At 31.9% G+C, this 20,421-nt stretch overlaps 2 pseudogenes; both read right to left on the reverse strand.

Moving 5' to 3' along the window:
- Positions 1-6: 6 nt before the first annotated feature.
- On the reverse strand, positions 7-1,644 carry LOC120174340 (annotated as a pseudogene).
- A 16,460-nt stretch (positions 1,645-18,104) lies between these two features.
- Positions 18,105-19,884, reverse strand: LOC120174342 (annotated as a pseudogene).
- Between the last annotated feature and the right edge of the window lie 537 nt (positions 19,885-20,421).

The raw sequence follows: 20,421 nt of genomic DNA on the forward strand, positions 1-20,421 counted from the left end.
GTCCTTTTTGGCTTTGTAAGGTAGGAGAAGTGGAGCGCCAGGATGAAGCCGCAGTGTTTCTTTGACGACAACTTGAAGATATGGGAGTTTATCCATGTCTGATTCATGCACAGCTCTTTCGGTTCCAATGACTTCCATGAGTTCTCTTTTGCTTTTTGTAGCACTTCAGGGTTTCTTAGGAGCTCTGCCATTGCCCATTCTGTAGTTACCGCAGATGTATCACTTCCAGCAATGAAATATGTCCTGTTTAATATTTTTTTATATAAGTAATATTTACTTTTGTGAACCGAACAACAAGAAAAAGCTAAACACAACTCAATTATATATTAAATAGTTATTTTCATATTAGTACTCAATGTTACGTAAACGATGCATTTATCTTGTTCTTTTCTTGGAATCTTTTAGTTCAAACATTTTAATTTTTAGTAAAATAATTTATTAGATGAAAAATTGTCAACACATGTTATTAACATGATATTTGTTCTATATTTAATTAGATATGACACATAACACATCATCATTTTAGACATATCATCATTTTAGGTATATGACACATGTCATGTGTCACTTTGGATAGCACATACCACATCATCACTTTAACTATTAATCATTTAATCCATCTAACCTGAGATGTTTGATAAAAAATTAAAACATTGAATATTAAAATATTAAAAAAATATATAAAATAATCATTTATACATTGATAATAATTATCCTTATAATTTTTAAAATTTATTATAAAAGTAAGCAAATTTTTACCAGGATCAAAGGCTTGATATTTTGGCGAGTGAAGTAGGACTCATTCTCTCCACATTGATCAAGAAGAACATCCAAGAAATCGTCATTTCTGGTCATGGGATCTGAAGCTCTAACCTCCATTCTTTGATCGATCAGAACGTCAAATATCTCATGCAATCTCATATAAGACTGCCTTATATGTTTTTTTATTCCTTGCAAATCAAACCTTTTCAACATCGGAAAATAATCCGACACGTTGGGTTTCCCTGATACTCCATGATACGCCAAACCAATTCTTTAAACTCTTGCGCCGTGCTGAAATCAGGTTCCACCATATCCGTGGAAAAGATTGTACTTGAAATCAAGTTCAATGCCGTTGCGAATGTGACTTGCCCTATATTCACTTCGGACCCGGAAACACGTTGCTTGTTGATGTGTTCGACGAGCTGCTGCACTTTCTGGTGCGGAGGTGTTGAAGCGAGTTGAGTCTCTGCACGGTGAACAGCTGTGTGCATAGTCTCCGGCGGTTCCGCCACCTTCCATTGCCGACTGTCCATGCGAGGGTTGATTCGTGGTTAGGCTGCGAGGCGACGGCATCAGGAACAGTATGGTCAGAGAAGGTCTCATCGTGAGTAATGAGCACTTCTTTGGCGATTTCAGCGGAGGAGACGATGACGGTGGTGACATAACCTAGGCGGAGAGTCATAAGAGGGCCATAGGTTTGGCTAGCTTGAAGAGGGACTGGTTAGGGTGAGAGCCTAGGCGGTGGAGGGAGCCTAATATAGGGAAGTTGAAAGGTCCCGGAGGGAGGCGGTGGGCGACGGAGGAGCGACGGAGAAGAGGAGGAAGAATGACATGCAAAACAATAAGAAGATATAGAGCTCCATGTTTGTTTTCCTTTAGCATTGGAACTGCGTATAATCAAGGCATTTAAGTAGCCGCGTTCTTAAGGAAAAAAACGACAAACATATTATATTCTAAGCTGTGCCGCCTGGTTTTACTTTCTTTAGTTCTGTTGGCTGGAAGCTGCACCAAGTTGGTTGCCAAAGACTGTTATTATATTTTTTCATTTACTTTTTCGTAATATTTTTATTTTTATTTTTTTAGGGTTAATATAAAAATAAGTGCTCAAAAGCATGCCTTGAAATAATGTCTAAAATTTTCATTAAAAATAAATATCTAACATTTTTTCGGTTATACTTTTAGGTATTCGGTTAATCTGGTATTTTTAAAACAAAAAAAAATTGTTTTAGAGAAAAAAAATTCCCCGAGTCCCACTCCCACCCCTGCGTCGCCTTCTTTCCCCCATCCTATCGCAGAATCCCTCTCCTCCTCCTAACCCTTCATCCTCGCTGAATGCTCCAATTGGGATGCAATTGCAACAGAAACTTACGATGAAATTTCACTAGGAATTACAACACCTTTGCATCAAATGTATCCCACCCTTGATTTATAAATTAAATATTTTATAATTTGAGAATTAGGGTTTGTGACTAGGTATTTTTAGGATTCTAAGCCTTCAAAACGAAATTTTCATTTACACCGTTTTTAGGTGTTCGATCAGTTGCAAAAGTATGGGGGTTTTGGTCGTAGGTGGTTGGTAAGTCACACGTCGTTGGGTATTCAATTGATTGACAATGTTAGTACGGCCAACAACGACAAAGGAACTAAGATTAAGGTTTTAAAAGTTTCGAGTTTTTTTAAGATTTGAAAAAATTAGTTTTTTTTTTTAAAAAATTTTTTATATTAAATAAAAATTCTTAAAAATACTAGAACGTGACACATGTCACTTAACGGGTTTTTAACGGTAATTAACGTTCGGGCACCTAAAATGGCAACGGAAAAAACATTAGGCACCTAAAGTAACTAAGAAAATGTTGGGCACCTATTTTTAGCGAAAAATCTTTAGGCACTAAAACGTTTTTCGAGGTATAATTTAGACCCTTATTTTTGTAGAAGCCTTTTTTTTAATTTCTAATAATTTTACCTTCATGAAACATTTTTCATTGTGTATTGGTACATTTTCAATCTTCTTTATTTTTATAGCACGTTTTTTTGCCTTTTGATACATTTTCTCTGTTTGTGATAGAGAAGTGACAACAGATGGAAGATTGTTGCTCTTGTCGAAAATCAAACCTAGAAAGCTCTAGACTTGATCATGGAACGAGAGGAAGATAGAAGATGATGATGTGCAACAACTAGGGTTTTGTGGAGTTTAGGTTGCTAGAAAATTGAACAGAAGAATAAGATGATGATAAATAAGATAAAATAAATAGAACGAAATAAAAGCAAAGATAAAGAATATAATAGGATATAGATAACTTAGCCAAAACTAGGGTTTTGGTGATTATGGGCGAGAATGGTAATTTGATGATGATGATGATGATGGAGTTATGGAAGATGGAAATAGATGGATAATTGTCCTATCAAACCCTTCTAGTCGCAATGAAAAGGCAAACTCGATAAATGACTCTAACCATCCCTCCTAATCGCAATGAAGAGGCAAACCGGAGTGTGAAAATCTCTCTCGCAAAGAACTTGAAAAGAACTTAATGAAAAAAAGCTTCGAAGGCATAAGTAATCAACACTTGCAAAGATAAACTCTCAAAGTTGAATGAAGTCTCCTTTATATAAGGGAGGAGTTCTAAAATTCCTAAATAGCTAATGAATAAAAATAATAATAAAATAAACATGTTCTAATTCTAATTCCTAATAAAAATAATAAACTACGAATAATATTTTAACTCTCGTCTTAATTCCTAATAAAATAATAAATCTAATCCTATAAGATAACACATCATCCTATATTAAATTATATTACAAATAATCAATAAAAATATTGAAAATTTGTAATAATTACAAAATCTCGTATTAACACCGTATAGAAATTTATGCATGTATTGTCTTCGCTAAAATAAGTGTATCTTGAGTTCCTGATATCGAATTGATGTGATTCAAGAATCGTTAGAAATATAAGAGACAACTGTTCATAACTCTAGAAGAAATGATGACCAAATAACATCATGATCTCAGTCAAAAGGTAGTCGCAAGTCTACTGCTATGTTGTTCTTCTTTTCCAAGGCTTGGTCATGTGGATCAATTGAAACCGTTAACCCATCTTTCTTTGATGTGAGATTTTTTATGCATGTATCATCCTCTATCTCTTTAAAAGGATTCAACCTCGAATCTAAAACATAAAGGGAGAAATATTAGGATCTTTAAAAATTTATTTGCATTATACTTACCAAATATATATGCTTTAAATCGTAGAGACTTTGTTCTTTTAATGGGTTCAAGTAGAAACATTAGTCTAAAGAAGCTGCATTGTCATTATTAAGGACTCTGGTATATGTATCATTCCCCCACTCCTCAAAAGGATTCGTCCACAAATTTAAATTCCAAGAGAAAGAGAATTAGGTGTGTGGAAAGGAAAATTGAAAAACACTTACTTGGATCGATGATGTCTTTATGTTCTTTAAAAGAGGTTTCTTCCTTGTTGGAACTAAATTCTTATTATTTTTAAATCCTCTTTTGCCCACAAGTCTTGTAGTCTGGTATTCAGGTTGAAGTTCAACATGGCACCAACTACTGTAAGTTTTCTCCATGGTTTTACTCTTATGAGGCGAGAGGAGTGTTTAAAAACCATGTCAAGTGGCTTGATAAGGTAATCCATGAAGTCTCCTAAGTATGGTTCATGAGTTGAGAATTCTCGTGAGGAGCGTTTTGGACTGCATAACCTCTGGGATATTGCATCTTTACTATGTGTTGTTTACCTAGGTCTTTTAACAACTTAAAGGGTTTGTCAAGAGCCTTACCCTGTAAAAGGAGCAGAAATAGGTTAGAATATCATGAAAGTGGGTAATAACAAATTACCTTTGGACTTTTTTAACTCATGATTCACCACTGATATGGGACCGTGATTAAGGCTTTCTGGTGGTAACTCGTCAGGGTCATCTAACACTATTTCAACTCTATAAAGGAAGAACAAACATACTAGACAAGCTAGTGTAATTGTTAGAAATCGAAATCAATGGTTGTCTAAAGTGGACAAGAATACAAGGATCTTTATGAAGAATGTTTTCTTTAAATTCTTTTGTGCTCCATATGTATTTTCAATCACTATTTTCTTCTCACAATTAGGTTCACACACCTCCTGTGGATTATGTTCTTGGCTTTTATGGGTTGTGGCCTTTTTGTTTCATTATATTTTTTTCTTTTCTTTTCTTGTTTTACCTACCTCCTTACAAATTCTCTTTTAATCTTTCAAGATTTCTTTTAGTGACATTGGCCAAAGATAGTAAGGCTTACCATCTAAGTTTAATGTGTAATACCCCAATTTTGGGTTTTTAGTTTTAGGTAACCCGAATGGGCTTTAGATAGGCCAAAGGAACCCATTTAATAGTGTTGGGTTAATGTATAGCTGTTTTGGTTTGGACTTGAGCCCAATAAAGTTTTAAAAGGGTGTTTTAATTTGGGCATGAAAGGTAGATAACTAGGGGTGTAATTTACCCTTGAAATGTTTCAAAGGTTGATCCCCCTTAATGGTATGATGAAGTCATGGCAGGGAATACACAAAAGAGAAGTAACTCTTCCATATCTTTTTCTTCACCATTGTCCTATTCCGAATCAAATATCTATTCTTTCTTCTTCTCGTCCTTTCATCAAAGGTGAAAGCTTTGTTGGTGTATACTCTAGGTCTGAAATTAAGAAGGTAAATTTTGAAATCACCTCCTCTAGAACTTCAAATTAAGCTTACAACCATGGATGCAACACCCTAAATTCCAGGATAGTAGTTTCGAGAATACCCGAAAGGTAAGTGGACCTCGTAAAATTATAAATTAAGTTTTTGGGCTTAATTGGGTTGGTTTGGGGCCCCATTTAGCATTAAAAATGGTATTTTTAATTAAGGGACAAAATGCAAATGACCAAAAGAGAAATTAGACAATTGTTGGATTTTGAAGCTAAAGCTGGGGGTTTTATATCAAGTTTTACGTGGACTTCTCATTTCTCATTCATCTTCTTCATTTTCTCTTCTTTCTCCTTTCATTCTCCAAGTTCTTTAGAAAGGTAAGATCTTGGGTAAATTTCATGTTTCATTTTTGTTCTAAATTCTTCTAACGACATTGTTTTATTGAATCAAAGTCTTGTTCTCTTTCTAGTTAAAGAGAAAAGTGGTAGTTTTCACTAAAATCCCAGGGAAAGTAGTTTGACTAAGCAATGAGCTTCATTTGGGTTTCTAACACCAAGGTAGTGTATTTCTAATCATTTGGAGTGTTAAAATATCATAAATATAAAGTTTTGCTATGATTTGTGTATTTAATCATTTTAGGGTTTATATTTTATTTATGTTAAATGAAGTTTTAGAGATTAAAATGTTTTTATGCTACCTTAAGGCCCTAGTTAACTCCCTAATGCTTTAGCACTTGACTAGAAACCAAAATATGGTTTTTAGGATGGTTTTTGGGTATTTTTTAGCATAAATAACCGTTTTAGGGTTTGATTATCGATACTAGAAGAAACAATATCAATACTGGATAAACTGAGCTAAAATTATGGATTTAAGACTGGGAGTATTGATATTGTCAAGGGGAGTATCGATATTGCCCCTACAGTAATGATACTCATGGTGTCAATATCGATACTCAGGGTGTCAGTATCGATATTGAGGCCCAATTTCATGACATAATACATTTTTTGTATCAATACTCAGGGGTGTCGATACTGCAAGTAGAGTATCAATACTACTCACTTTGGAGGTTTAGTTTTGACCCGATTAAGGCCCGTAAGAGCTAAAGATGATCCGAATTAGTAAGACTTAGTCCGTAAGGGACACAAATGACCAAGTATACCTAGAACACTCGTTAGAGCATGTTACATCAGGAGTGATCATATTAAGCGTAATACGCTAAAATATATTTGAACAAGGACGAATACGAATAGTCAGGATCAAGGATCATTACAAGAGACATCTGATAAGTGGTACGATGATTATGTTAATTCGGTGGTTGTAAAAAGTATGAACTTCGAGTATGTCAGTGAAACTAGTAAAAGTAAGTCGCCCTTTTTAGTTTAAGAGGTTCTGAAGGGAAATACAATAAGATTGAATACAGTTCCACTACTTAGAAATGAACCCGAGCCAAATATTAGGCTAGTCAATTCTTCAGATAATAAATAAGCATTCACATAACGTTCTAGATGAGAAGCGTGAGACCCTTATTTTAGCAACAAAACAGTTGAGCCTAAGTAAATAGCATTTGATCAAGATCATGTATATACTTACTGCTTTGTACCCTATCTTTAGCACGCTTATGTTTATGAAACTCTTAATGATACTCTAGATAGCGATTATATTATGGGCTTTGTAAGCTCAACCTTCGGATATTTTCCATTGGCAGGTTAATAGCTAAAGCAGTTCGTAGAGCACTTTCGTAGCAAGATTTCCAGAATCTCATTCAGAGTACTCTACTATAGCTTTAGTGGGTATGTGTATTCAAAGAACCTTACTTATGTAATTGTTTTATTAAACATCGAGATGTATATTTTTGTTTAAATTATGTGTCACAAGTTTCGGTTTGTAAAATATAAACTATTTTATATGTTTTATGATATTATGTGTATGTTTTAAAAGAAAATGAGCAAGTTTTGGAAATCAAGGGTTTCTCCGGTAGCCTATTTTGGCAATTTAGGCCCATTCAGGTTTAGGGGTGTTACAATAGAGTTTGGCCATGGTGGTCATAGTTGGGTTTAAGGAGGGTTTTGTTGGTTAGGGCTCATGGGTGGCTTTAGACTCTTCCTAAGCTTTAAAAAAATTGTTCCTACCTTATTTAATCTTCTATGGTGAGTTAATGACTCACTTCTATTGTTTGTTCTAGTGAGAGAAGTGGAGAAAAGCTCAAGGGTTCAAGACAAAGGAAATGAGATACTTGGGTAAACTTGGGGTTATTTTTAACTCCTAAGGAAAAGTAATACATTTAATTTTACCTTACTTCTTGTAGATCAATATGTATGGCTTTGATGTATGTTTAGGCATATGAACCTTCGTGTGCACTTGGGTGAGAGTTTAAAGCATGAAAACAAGATTTGTTATTGTTCTTGTGTAAAGTTGTGGCCTTTTATGTTTCTTATGGACTAAATAAGCTTTAAACATCACTTGGAGGCCTAAGAGACTCTTTAGGATCAATTTGGGGGACTTTAAGTAAGTGAAACAGGGTTTTTTGAGCAAGGGGTATTGGTACTGGATAAACAATATCGATACTTCCCTTCTTGGAAGGGCAAAAAATCAAATGTTTGTGAGAAGGGTATCGATATTCATTAGGGAGTATCGATAATGTTCGTATGGCATCCATACTTAAGGGGTTAGTATTGATACTCGGGGTCCCAATCGGATTCTAGAATATAATTTTAGTACTGATACTCAAGGGAGTATCGATACCAAGGGGTAGTATCGATAATCTATATAGGGGTAACAATACTAGGGTATTTCTGAAACAACAAATACAATTTTGATATCGATACTCCCAAACGAGAATCAATACCCACGTGAAATTTTGGACAATTTTGCTAGCTGATTTGAGAAATGTGGGTTGGGTTCCTTCAAGGGGGTATACTATTCCATAAGTATACAAATGGTAACCTTAATAATTGTATGATAATATAAGGTCTTAATGAGGTAAGATTCCATAAAACTTATGCCCTTGTTTGATTGCTCGGAAAACGATGAGGACACCCGAGTTAGTAATGACATTAGTAAAATTGTATAAGGATTATCCAGATAAATCCAAATTAGTTCTTAGGTACTCTAATGCTAGTTGGATGTTGTGTCAATGCTATGTGACCCAGACACGTCCCGAGTACTCTAGAGGAATAAACTAGTTGGGTAAGTACCGAAACTTCGTGATTCGGGCTTAACCCAAAGTTTAAATAGACATTAGTGATATGTGACTCATGTTTTCCTTAAATGTCTTAGTAAGTAAAGAGGAGTGTGAGTTCTGCGAGGCTAAGTGACCCCGAACACCATGATACTTACTTGTTTTGCTCTAGTGTTTGCAATTATTCATGACCATATTGTATCATGCGTATATGTTGAATGCATGTAGTATAGTAGGGTTATTTATTTGTCACTGAGCTTGTGAGCTTAACATATGGAATGTGTTACACAAAGTGTATTTGTTTACCTTACCATAATAGGTAGCATCATTTTCATGAATCCATGGTCTTCCCAAAAATGATGTGAGAAGCTTCTAGTGGAAACATATCACACCAAATATCGCCACAATACTTGCCCATATGTAGGTTGACTAGGCATTGTTTGGTGACTTTCATCTCAAAACCTTCATTAACCCAGTGTGGACAATATGTTTATGGATGTTGTTGACAAGGTAGGTTGAGTGCCTCTACCAAGTAGCTACTCATCATGTTTGCACAACTTTTTTTATCAATGATTATGGAGTAAAGTTTACCTTGGATCAAACATAGGGAATGAAATAAGTTTGTTATTTGAATATCATAATCTTTAGTGTTTAAAGGCTGACGTATAACCATACAACTAGGTCTGAAAAATTGTAATGGTTCAAACATCCTAAAAATTCACAACACCCAACAAAATATGTAATGTGAAAAAGAAAAATCAAAGAAAACAAGGAACATCACAAGTCACTTGAATAAAGTAATACTCTGAGAGGTAAGGAAGTCGATCTTTTACTCTTTAAAACTCTCTTATCAAAAAGCTTTTCAATGTTCGTGTCAGAGTTCGATAGATAATAAAGAGGAAAGAGTTACTTAAAAGTTTTTTTTTCCTTTTTTTTCCTTTTTTATTTTGTTCTTTTCTTTTCAATGAAAAAAAACTAACTAATAAGAAAGAATTGAAACTAAACTGAAAAAAATTTATAAAGAACATGAAAAATGATGAACTTGTGCGAACAAGCTCTGTTGGGGTACTTCGACGGGTGATGCATAAAGAACAAGTCAAATTACTTTGATTCTTCCCAAGAATCGTACCAAATTTGATACTAATTGATAGATAAGTGGAGATGATGAACGTTACTTGTCGTTGAAGAATCAAACCTAGAAAGCTCTAGACTCGATCAATGAACGATAGGAAGATAGAAGATGATGATGTGCAACTAAGGTTTTGTGGAGTTTAGGTTGCTAGAAAATTGAACAAAAGAGATAAGATGATGATAAATAAGATAGAATAAATAGAACGAAATAAAAACAAAGATAAATAATCTAATAGGATATAGATAATTTAGCCAAAACTAGGGTTTTGGTGATGATGGGCGAGAATGGTAATTTGATGATGATGATGATGATGGAGTTGTGGAAGATGAAAATAGATGGATAATTGTCCTATCGAACCCTTCTAGTCGTAATAAAAAGGTAAACTCGATAAATGGCTCTAATCAGCCCTCCTAATCGTAATGAAGAGGCGAACCGAAGTGTAAAGATCTCTCTCACAAAGAACTAGAAAAGAACTTAATGAAAAAACTTCAAAGGCACAAGTAATCAACACTTGCAAAGATAAACTCTCAATGTATTATATTCAAGAAAAAATGTGTTTACAAAGTTGAATGAAGTGTCTTTATATAAGGGAGGAGTTTTAAAATTCCTAAATAGCTAATGAATAAAATAATAATAAATTAAACATGTTCTAATTCTAATTCCTAATAAAAATAATAAAACAACGAATAAAATTTTAACTCGATCTTAATTCCTAATAAAATAATAAAATAATCCTATAAGATAATGCATCATCCTATATTAAATTATATTACAAATAATCAATAAAAATATTAAAAATTGTAATAATTACAAAATCTCATCAATCCCATATAGAAATTTTTGCATGCATTGTCTTCACTAAAATGAGTGTATCTTGAGTTCCTGATATCGGATTGATGTGATTCAAGAATTTTTGGTAAGCTGAGAGACAACCGGTTGTAACTCAAAAGAAATGTTCAGCAAATAACATTAGAATCTCATTCAAAAATAGTCACAAGTCTGGTGATTTGTTGTTCTTCTTTTCCAAGGCTTGGTCGTGTGGTTCAATTGGAAGCGTTAGCCCATCTTTCTTTGATGTGAGCTTTGTGATGCATGTATCATTATCCCTCTCTTTAAAATGATTCGACCTCGAATCTGAAACATCAAAGGAAGAAACATTAGGATCTTTAAAAGATTGATTCACATTATGCTTACCAATAAATATGCTTTGAATTTTGAGACTTTGTTCTTCTAATGTGTTCGAGTAAAAACATTAGTCCAAAGAAGCATGCATTGTCATTGTTATGGACTTTGGTACATGTATCAGTTTGTATGGCATGTTTTTTATTGTCTTTTGATACATTTTCAATATTCTCTATTGATTATTTGATCGTTCTTTTTTTTATTTTTTATGGTTAAATTTAGCATCGCCTTGACTGGGTAAGATGGCGTTTATTTATTATATTGTTGATCTGCTCTGCTTTGGATCCTTGGATGAATTTGGATATGCGGTTTGAATTCAGAGATAGTTTTCTCACAACACTCAGCTCTGATTTGCTATCGTTGGTGGCATTTCAGTTGTTTGATTCTCTGTTATGGCCTGTTTATCAATGCAGTTAAATCTATTCGAATCTTTATTTTTGTTCGAGTTTTTTGGATGAGTTTTTAAATTTTTCCTTGCTTGGTCCCTATATGATCTTAAATGGCTAGTTTCGTGTTAATGTTTATAGGAAATATCCTAATTATATGTTTAGTTTAAACTTATAGTTATAAATTATTATTGTAATTTTGATTTTTTTTTAAACTAAAGGCTTTTATTTGCATAAAAATATTTTGTATTAAAATATCTAGAATTAATTAAATTAGTTAATATTATTTTATTATTTAAATTTTAGTTAATTTTTAAGTGGAATTATTTATAAAATTCGGATTAAATTAAATATATTTATTTAAAATTTTGTTCAAATTTAATATTATTTATAGTATTATAATATTAATTAATTCTAATTTAAATAAATATTTAAACATGTAATATATATATATATATATATCATATTATTTTTATATGTAAGTGAGATTTATAATATTATTTAATAATTCGAATACCATCTAAAATAATTTAATATATTTTTAATGTATTTTTAAAAAATATATTTTTGAGGATAAAATATTGGCTAGAGTTTATAGAAATCAATAAATTGACGAGAATAAGTAATTTATAAGAGTTTTAGCCAGTGGATTAAATTGAATAAACTATAAAGTTAAGAGATTAAATTAAAAAAAATATTTTTAAAAAGATATTAAAGTTACATGGATATTTTAAAGTGGTAAAAGAGTATCTGAGTATGTGGTCCAAATTTTATGAAAAATAAACTTAAAATAAAGGAGGAATCTAAAAAAATATAAAATTAAAGGATTAAATAAAAAAAAATTTATCAAAAATTAGAATTGAAGTCACATATGTATTCTACCGTAATTGAAGAGCATGCAATTTAAATATGATAAAAAAATAACTTAAAATAAAGAATTAATTAAATAAAAAAAATCATAAATCAAATCATAAAATAATCAAAATTGTAATTAAGACCAAAATGTTTTCGTTTTAATTTTTTTAATGTTTTAATTATTCAAATTTTATAAATTTAAGCTTGACTAAAAGATCAAATAAAAAAATTGAATTAATTCAAATAATTTGAATGGAATATTCCAAGAAAGCATACAATACACATATTACGACCCGCATACATCAATAAAAAACAATAGATGTCTATAGAAAAAAATACGAAATTATTATATACACATTTGATTCAGTCATTGTCCTGAAATGCTCATTTAATTCGATTTAACATTAGTAAACAGTGTAGAAATCAATAATAATTAAAATATCTGAAAATGAAAAAGGAACTCAAACATCGTTTTAGGTTAAATTCTCGTTTGACAGAGACAATAAGTTTTATGAAGAATATTAAATTGTTTTGATGTTTAGAAAGTTTTATTATCTTCGTACCTTTGAGTTTAATATTTTAATTTTATGTATGAGTATTTTATGATTATTTTCTCTAATTTTTTCTTTAAATACGTTGTAATTTTAGTTCTTTCATTTTTATTAATAAAATTTAGTTATCATTATTAAAAAATAAAAAAAAGTCAACGCAACCCAAGAACAGGAACGGGTCAAGCCCTTTGTAAAACAATTAATCTTTTAAATTAAAATAGAATAAAGTGTGTATAAATCATTAATTAATTTAAATAGGTGGGGTAAAAAAACTAAAACATCGTTTTAGGTTAACTTTGATTTTCGATTTTATTTTTGTTAGAAAAAAGTGAACAAAAGACAACGCAACGAGAGCGAGTTAAGTCGAATTTTTGAGTTATTTGAGTTTAAATTTAGTTATCGAATTTAGTTAAATTTATAATATTATAATATTATTTGATTTCAATTTAAATGTTTTTGTAACCATATACAATACGTGTGTATTTCTTTATATTTTTTTCATATGTGATATACATTTATGATACAACGTCGGGGAAAGTCTCACGTGCGGCAGCCTTAATATACGGCTAAGGAAAGACGCTTCTGGTTTTGTTATTATATTTTTAACAAAACCGGTAAAAAAATACCGGAAATATTATTATTTCTACCGAATTTTTTATTATTGGGTGTTTTATAGGTTTTATTAACATATCCGGTAAAGCGCTACTGGTTTTGTTATTTTTTCTACCGGTTTTGTTATTATTGACATTTTACCGGAAATGTTAAAAAATATTAATATTTTAGGTAGAAATAATAATGTTTTAGATAATTTTTTATCGGATTTGTTAAAAATAATAATAAAATCGGTAGAGTATTTCTTTAGCCGTATATTAAGGCTGCCGCATGGTAGAACTTCCCACAATATCGAGGAACTCAGCTCAAACTTGAAAATCAATTCACTAATTACTAAAAATTTCGAATTATTTAAGTTGTATTTTAAAACTCGGTTTGAACTTGAAATTTTTTTAATCTAACTTATAAAATTACAACTTGAAATTAATTCGAATCTAATTTTCATATGTCAAATTAAATCGAAAAAAATAAATTTTCAAATTAAATCGAATTTTGATGTTGCTAACAAAAGCACCGTCTCAACTAACCTGTAGCGGGTCAAAGCCATCTGCAAAACAAATGGAGAAAAACAGATCTAAATGGCGACAGTGCGTAGCAGGACCGGAACTCAGGTTGAAATTTGGTTCTCATTAACAAAAAGTGGTTGGGTAAATATATTTTTTTATATTTGCGTATATCGTGATATCGATAATTTTACAATTAAGTAATTTTTATGTTATTAAATGTTTAGTAGTCTAATTTTTAGATATGTAATATATACTATTTTTTAATTAAACCGCTTCAAAATTGTAAGATGAATCAGTATAATTAAATAAATATTAAATATCTAATAATACCAAAAACTTAGATACCTAGTTACGTTAGAGAATAAAAGTTAAATAATCTAAAGAGTTAATTGCATCACATGTTCTCAAAGTAAGACCCTTATTTTAATTTGATCCCTAAACTTTCAAATAATCTAATTTCATCCATAAATTATGATTATCATTCTAAATTAGTCCTTATACTTTTGAGCATTTCAATTTCATCCCAAATGTATATACTAATCGCATCTATTGTTATTAAAATCGTTTGGCCAAATTATATTATTATATGTTTGACAAAAAATTTTAGGTTAAATCATGGTTGAAACTAATCACATATTTGGATGAATTTGAGGATTAAACTGAAATATTCAAAAGTTTGGGTACCAATTTAGAAAGAGAGTCATAGTTTAGGGGCGGAATTAGAATGTTTAAAAGTTTAAAGACTAATTTTAAACACAAGTCACAATTTAGGGATGAAATTGAGATATTCAAAACTTTAAGGACCAATTTAAAATAAAGATTATAGTTTGGGGGACATGATGCAATTAAGTCGGTCTAGCATCTTTAAAATGCAATAAATGTTCAAGAGAGGGGTAAATTTACCAAAATGCCTCTGCATGTATAAATTATGAAAACACTTCTACAAACTTTTTTTTGAAGCCCACTTCTACAAACTTGATGATTAAATTAGAGGATTTAATTCGATGATATGTGTATGATATTCTGTGGACTTATTAATGTATTACGAAAACTCTATGCGTTGAGAATAATAAGAATACATTAAGTGTTTTGTCAAAAAAAAAAAACAATGCATTAAGTGTTGAATGTCGAAAATACCGTTAAGTGTAAAATGATATGATTACTTTGTATTATCTCTAATTAGTAGTATATTGTTAATTTTTACTATGCATGTAGCTACTCGAACCCAATATTTCTAGAAAACAAACAACACCTTTTTTAACAACTGAAGTCGCTAGGAAGATTCAAATATATTGTAATTTTAAGTCTTATACTGTTTAGCATGCTATTATTTATAAACCAGATAAAGAATAGTGGAGCGAAAATGTACTATTGAATTTGTAAAGCTTAACGTTGAGTTGTTTCTATTTGTAAGTTAGTATATTGTGATCATTTTAGATGAGTGTCATCGTCAATAGATTTTTCGATACCTCCTTTCAGAGTACATCTTCTGATTTACATTAGTTTATCTTTATATTCTTTATTTTTAATTTTAACTATTCTTTATATATAAATTATTGATTTATGAATTGCATTGACTAGTCAATCTACAATTTATTAAATCTTTATATTGCTAATTTAAATCTTCTCATCTTTAATTGTGGGCAGTTTTAATACAAGTATTAAACAATCTATGAACGACTTATAATGATATATATAATTTGAATCATCTGCGTTAATGTTAGTTGGTTAACTAGGGATGAGTCTTTTTAATTCATAATGTTGCTGACAAGATTAAATCCTAGGAGCTTCTCTGTAGGATTGTCTAATAGATAAGAAAAGTAATCATTCGAATGTCTCTTTGATCATCGAGTAGCTAAGAAGAGAAAAAGTTATTAGGGCATCTTGATTAACAATAAGCAATCTATTCGAAGAAATTTTAAATAACCCTATATTGAAATAAGTGATCAAATTACGAATTAAATTTTACGATTTACTTTAACCATATATCATTTTATCATTAAATTCTAGTTTGCTTTTAATTGTTTCTGTCACATTAGTTTTCAATCCGCATTATACAAACCAAAAGCTTAACCCGTTTTGTGTAGACTACAAGCTAAATAAGAACAGCACAGAGTGGTATCGCTTTCCTAAGAGTCGTGCCAAACTGTTCTTGAATGTCCAAGTCTTGTGGATTGATTCCATGAGGAAGTTTCCAACCAAATGAATGGACCATAGATGCTAACATCAAATGCACCATCCGAACCGCAAGAGGCATGCCCGAGAATATCCTTCTTCCAGCTCGGAATGGTATGTGCCCGATTTGTTCTATATCACGCTTCTTTCTTCCACTTGTATGTATTATATGTATGTGTATATACACAGTTCTTTGCTTTAACATGCCCAAAAAAATTAGAAAGTTATTAGGGTAAATTAGATATAAAAGTATTGTTCAATGATCTATTTGACGTTTTAGTGATCAATTTGTTACTTTTGAAACTTTAAAACAAAATCTTATTCAAACATTAGTGACCATTTATATAGTTTACCCTTTTTAGTTTTATCCATTGTGCCACATCAGCTATCCGTTAAAGGTCTAACGACAGTTAACTCTCGCTGACCACATCTTAATTAAATAAAAATGAAAGTGTTTATATATTATATTTTTTGAAATAAATAAGGAAAAGTGAACAAAACATAAAAGAAAGCGGTCAATCCTATAGTTAACTCATAAATAAGATATACCAATCATTCTCGAGCCTGGTAATAGTTAAACCATAACTGGTAACCAGGGTTGGCAAGCTTCCTATTAGTAATAGTAAAACAAAAGACAAATAGTTGAAGATTTTATTCATGCAAATATACACCAGTGGAATGGAAGGCATTTTGTTTATCACGTATTCGAAAGTTAAAATACACCCATCATCATTAATGTTTTGATAAATTTCATTTTAAGTTTTAAAAGTTAAATTATAATTATTAATTATAAAAAAATGAGCTTCCATATGTTAATATTTGTTACCTAAATTACAAAAAATTAATATACAAAAGAGAAAATATTTAAAGTCGCAATGAAAGTTTCACTACAGTAAAAAAAACATGTTTTTAGCGGCGTTTTTCAGTCATATAGCGGCGTTTCTAAGCGCCGCTCCTTTAAAACCAACTGCAAAAAAGGTAGCGGCATTTGTGGACGACAAACATAAGTCATTTCTTTTCTTTTGTTATTCATCTAGGATTCTTACAAGTAGTAGTATTCGTTCGAAAGACTCTCAACTGTTTAACAATGAATGCTCAAATATCTTACAGTCTCTTTCTAGTGCTCGAACTTAAAACTTCTAAAAATAACAACCATTCTTTTATCCACTAAAATAATTTGATTCATGCCCTAAGCCATTCCTTTTTGGCTTATGAATGAAAAACCCAAATAACATATTAACAAAACTATCATAGTTGGTAATCTGGTCACCATTATCCTTCAATCAATAATTATACCAAACTTTTCTTCTTTTCTCTTTTTTTATTAGTTTAGATTTTTCAAAAATAAATCCAAATTCCATAAAATAAAACTAAAATCTTATATCAAACTTTATCGGATTTCCATCAACAATTATTGAATTGATTTGAGTTTGAATATATCGCTCCTTGTAGTCTCCATAATCAGTTGACTATCTGAATCTTATGATAAATTATTGCAACTCAATATTATCAATCAGTGAAAGATGAGTTTCTTTCTTCCTCTGCTCTTTCATCTTTTCTCCCTTTGATTTGGATTTATTTACAAGTGATATTTGTTTAGATTGATTGTTGCATTTGATTTTCTTCTACTAGTGCATGATGTGCTTGAGATTTTAGTATCGGAGATTTGAACGCTATAAATAGAGTTTGAGCGTGATGATCATTTACAGAAATTGGTGATAAATGTGGACATGAATTTCAGATGAAATGTCAATGGAAGTTAAATAATGCGCTTTTTGTCTTAATGTGACGATGAGATTGATGAAATTTTGATGATTGATCGTTGAAAATGACTATAATCGTTGGTAATAGGTGATGGATGAGACGATTAAATGTATAGAACTAATTCAAGAGTGGTGGGGTGACTTTGGCGTGTAATGATCGAATAGGTGGTGTGATTGATGAGCGGCGAGACTCAATTGAATGTTTGCGAGTATGAATAATGGCAATGAGAACCTACTGCTACTACCAACAAGTTGTTAAATAAGGACATGATCATTTTGATATTAGCCAGCAACCACTACCTTTAAAATTGATAATGAAAAAAGAAATTTACTCAAACCTACATTAATGGTCATTAATACAATTTGACCAAATTTAAAATGCTACAGGTAGATCGGAGAACACTACCAGTGCCTGGCATAAACTTTTAATACGTTCGGTAAAGAAAAACAACCAAAAGTTTAACCTGTTTTGTGTTCTACAAGATAAATAGGAACAACACAAAGTGGTACAGCTTTCCTGAGAGTGGTACCGAACTGTTCTTGCATGTCCAAGTCTTGTGGATTCATTCCATGGGGAAGTTTCCAATCAAATGAATGGATCATAGATGCCAACATCAAATGCACCATCCGAACCGCAAGAGGCATGCCTGAGCATATCCTTCGACCACCCCCGAATGGTATATACTCGAAATCACGACCTCTGAAATCTAAGCTGGAATCAATGAACCTTTCAGGACAAAACGAGAAAGGGTCAGTTCAGTATTTGGGGTCTCGGCCAATACCCCAAGCATTCACCAGAAGCTGAGCGTTCTTCGGTATATTGTAGCCGCATATTTCGATATCCTTTTTGACTTTGTAAGGTAGGAGAAGAGGAGCCACAGGATGGAGCCGCATAGTTTCTTTGACGACAGCTTGAAGATATGGGAGTCTATCAATGTCTGATTCATGCACAGCTCTTTCGGTTCCATTCCAATGACTTCCATGAGTTCTCTTTTTGTCTTTTGTAGCACTTTAGGTTTTCTAAGGAGCTCTGCCATCGCCCATTCTGTTGTTAGTGCAGATGTATCACTTCCAGCAATGAATAAGTTCTGTTCAATAGTAATTTTATAAGTAATAAAATTATGGAGTATATTTTTAAAATTGTTGGAGAAGTAAGCAAAATTCTTACCAGGATCAAGGGCTTGATATTTTGGCGAGTGAAGTAGGAGGCATTCTCTTCACATTGATCAAGAAGACCATCCAAGAAATCGCCATTTCTGGTCATGGAATCCAAAGCTCTAACCTCCATTCTTTGATCAACCATGACGTCAAATATCTCATGCAATCTCATATAAGACTACCTTATACGCTTATTCCTTGCAAATCAAACCTTTTCAGCATCGGAAATAATCCGACAAGTTGGGTTTCGCTGAATACTCCATGATACTCCAAACCAATCCTTTGAACTCTTGCGCCGTGCTGAAACAGGGTCCACGATATCCGTTGAAAATATTGTACTGGAAATCAAGTTCAATGCCGTAGCGAAAGTGAGTTGACCTATATTCACTTGGGATCCGGAAACACGTTTCTTGTTGATGTGTTCGATGAGTTGCTGCACTTTCTGGTGGCGGAGGTGTTGAATCGAGTTCAGTCTCTTCACGGTGAACAGCTGTGTGTTGCATATTCTCCGGCGGTTGCGCCACGTTCCATCGCCGACTGCCCATGCAAGGGTTGACTCGTGGTTAGGCTGGGAGGCGACGGAATCCGGAACTTTGTGGTCGGAGAAGGTTTCATCGTGTGTTAGGAGGACTTGTTTGGCGATTTCAGCGGAGGAGACTACGACGGTGGTGACATAACCTAGGCGGAGAGTCATAAGTGGGCCATAGGTTTTGGCTAGCTCGAAGAGGATTGGTTAGGGTGAGAGCCTAGGTAGTGGAGGGAGCCTAATATAGGGAGGTTGAAAGGGCCCGGAGGGTGGCGGTGGGCGGCAGAGGAGTGACGGAGAAAGAGAAGGAAAAATGCAAAGCAAGAAGAAGCGTCAAGGCCTTTAAATAGAATAAAAATCTTCTGCCCCCATCACATTTAAAATGACACGTGTAATAATAAGTAAACCATCAAACTAACGGTAGCTTGTCATTCTTATTTTCTTTATTTTTTATATTTCAACAGTTTTTGTGCGTAAAAATTAGTTAACCTCTATTTGATATTTAAAAAAAAAATCAATTTTAATACTATTTTATTTTTTCCAGTGAATTTTTTCGTTTATTTTTTTTATTTTAAGTTTTATTCTTAATTTAAATTTAATTCAATCAAATTTGATTTTTTAAAGTTTTAAATAAATAATAATTTGATTTTGATTAACTTCAGTTTCTTTTTCCATTTTAATTTTGGATTTTTATTTTTAAAATTTACTTTAAAAAATAGCTTTTTGGAGATTATGTGATAAAATTGTAACATTTTTTTAAATATTTTAAAAGTGACAATTAATAATATGCTTAAATTATTTTGTTTTTTAAAAAAGTAAAATTCTTTTTGAATGTTTGAAGTTCATAAATAGGTATGTAAACGAACTGAAGAAACAAGAACGATGGTATGTTCATGTTCGTTTAATTTCAATTGAATAAACAAAGAATACAAACAACTATATGAACCAAATTTCTTGTTCATGTTCGTT

Source organism: Hibiscus syriacus, unplaced genomic scaffold (assembly GCF_006381635.1).
Source record: "Hibiscus syriacus cultivar Baekdansim isolate YM2019G1 unplaced genomic scaffold, ASM638163v2 tig00112050_pilon, whole genome shotgun sequence".
In the NCBI taxonomy this organism is placed as follows: Eukaryota; Viridiplantae; Streptophyta; class Magnoliopsida; order Malvales; family Malvaceae; genus Hibiscus; species Hibiscus syriacus.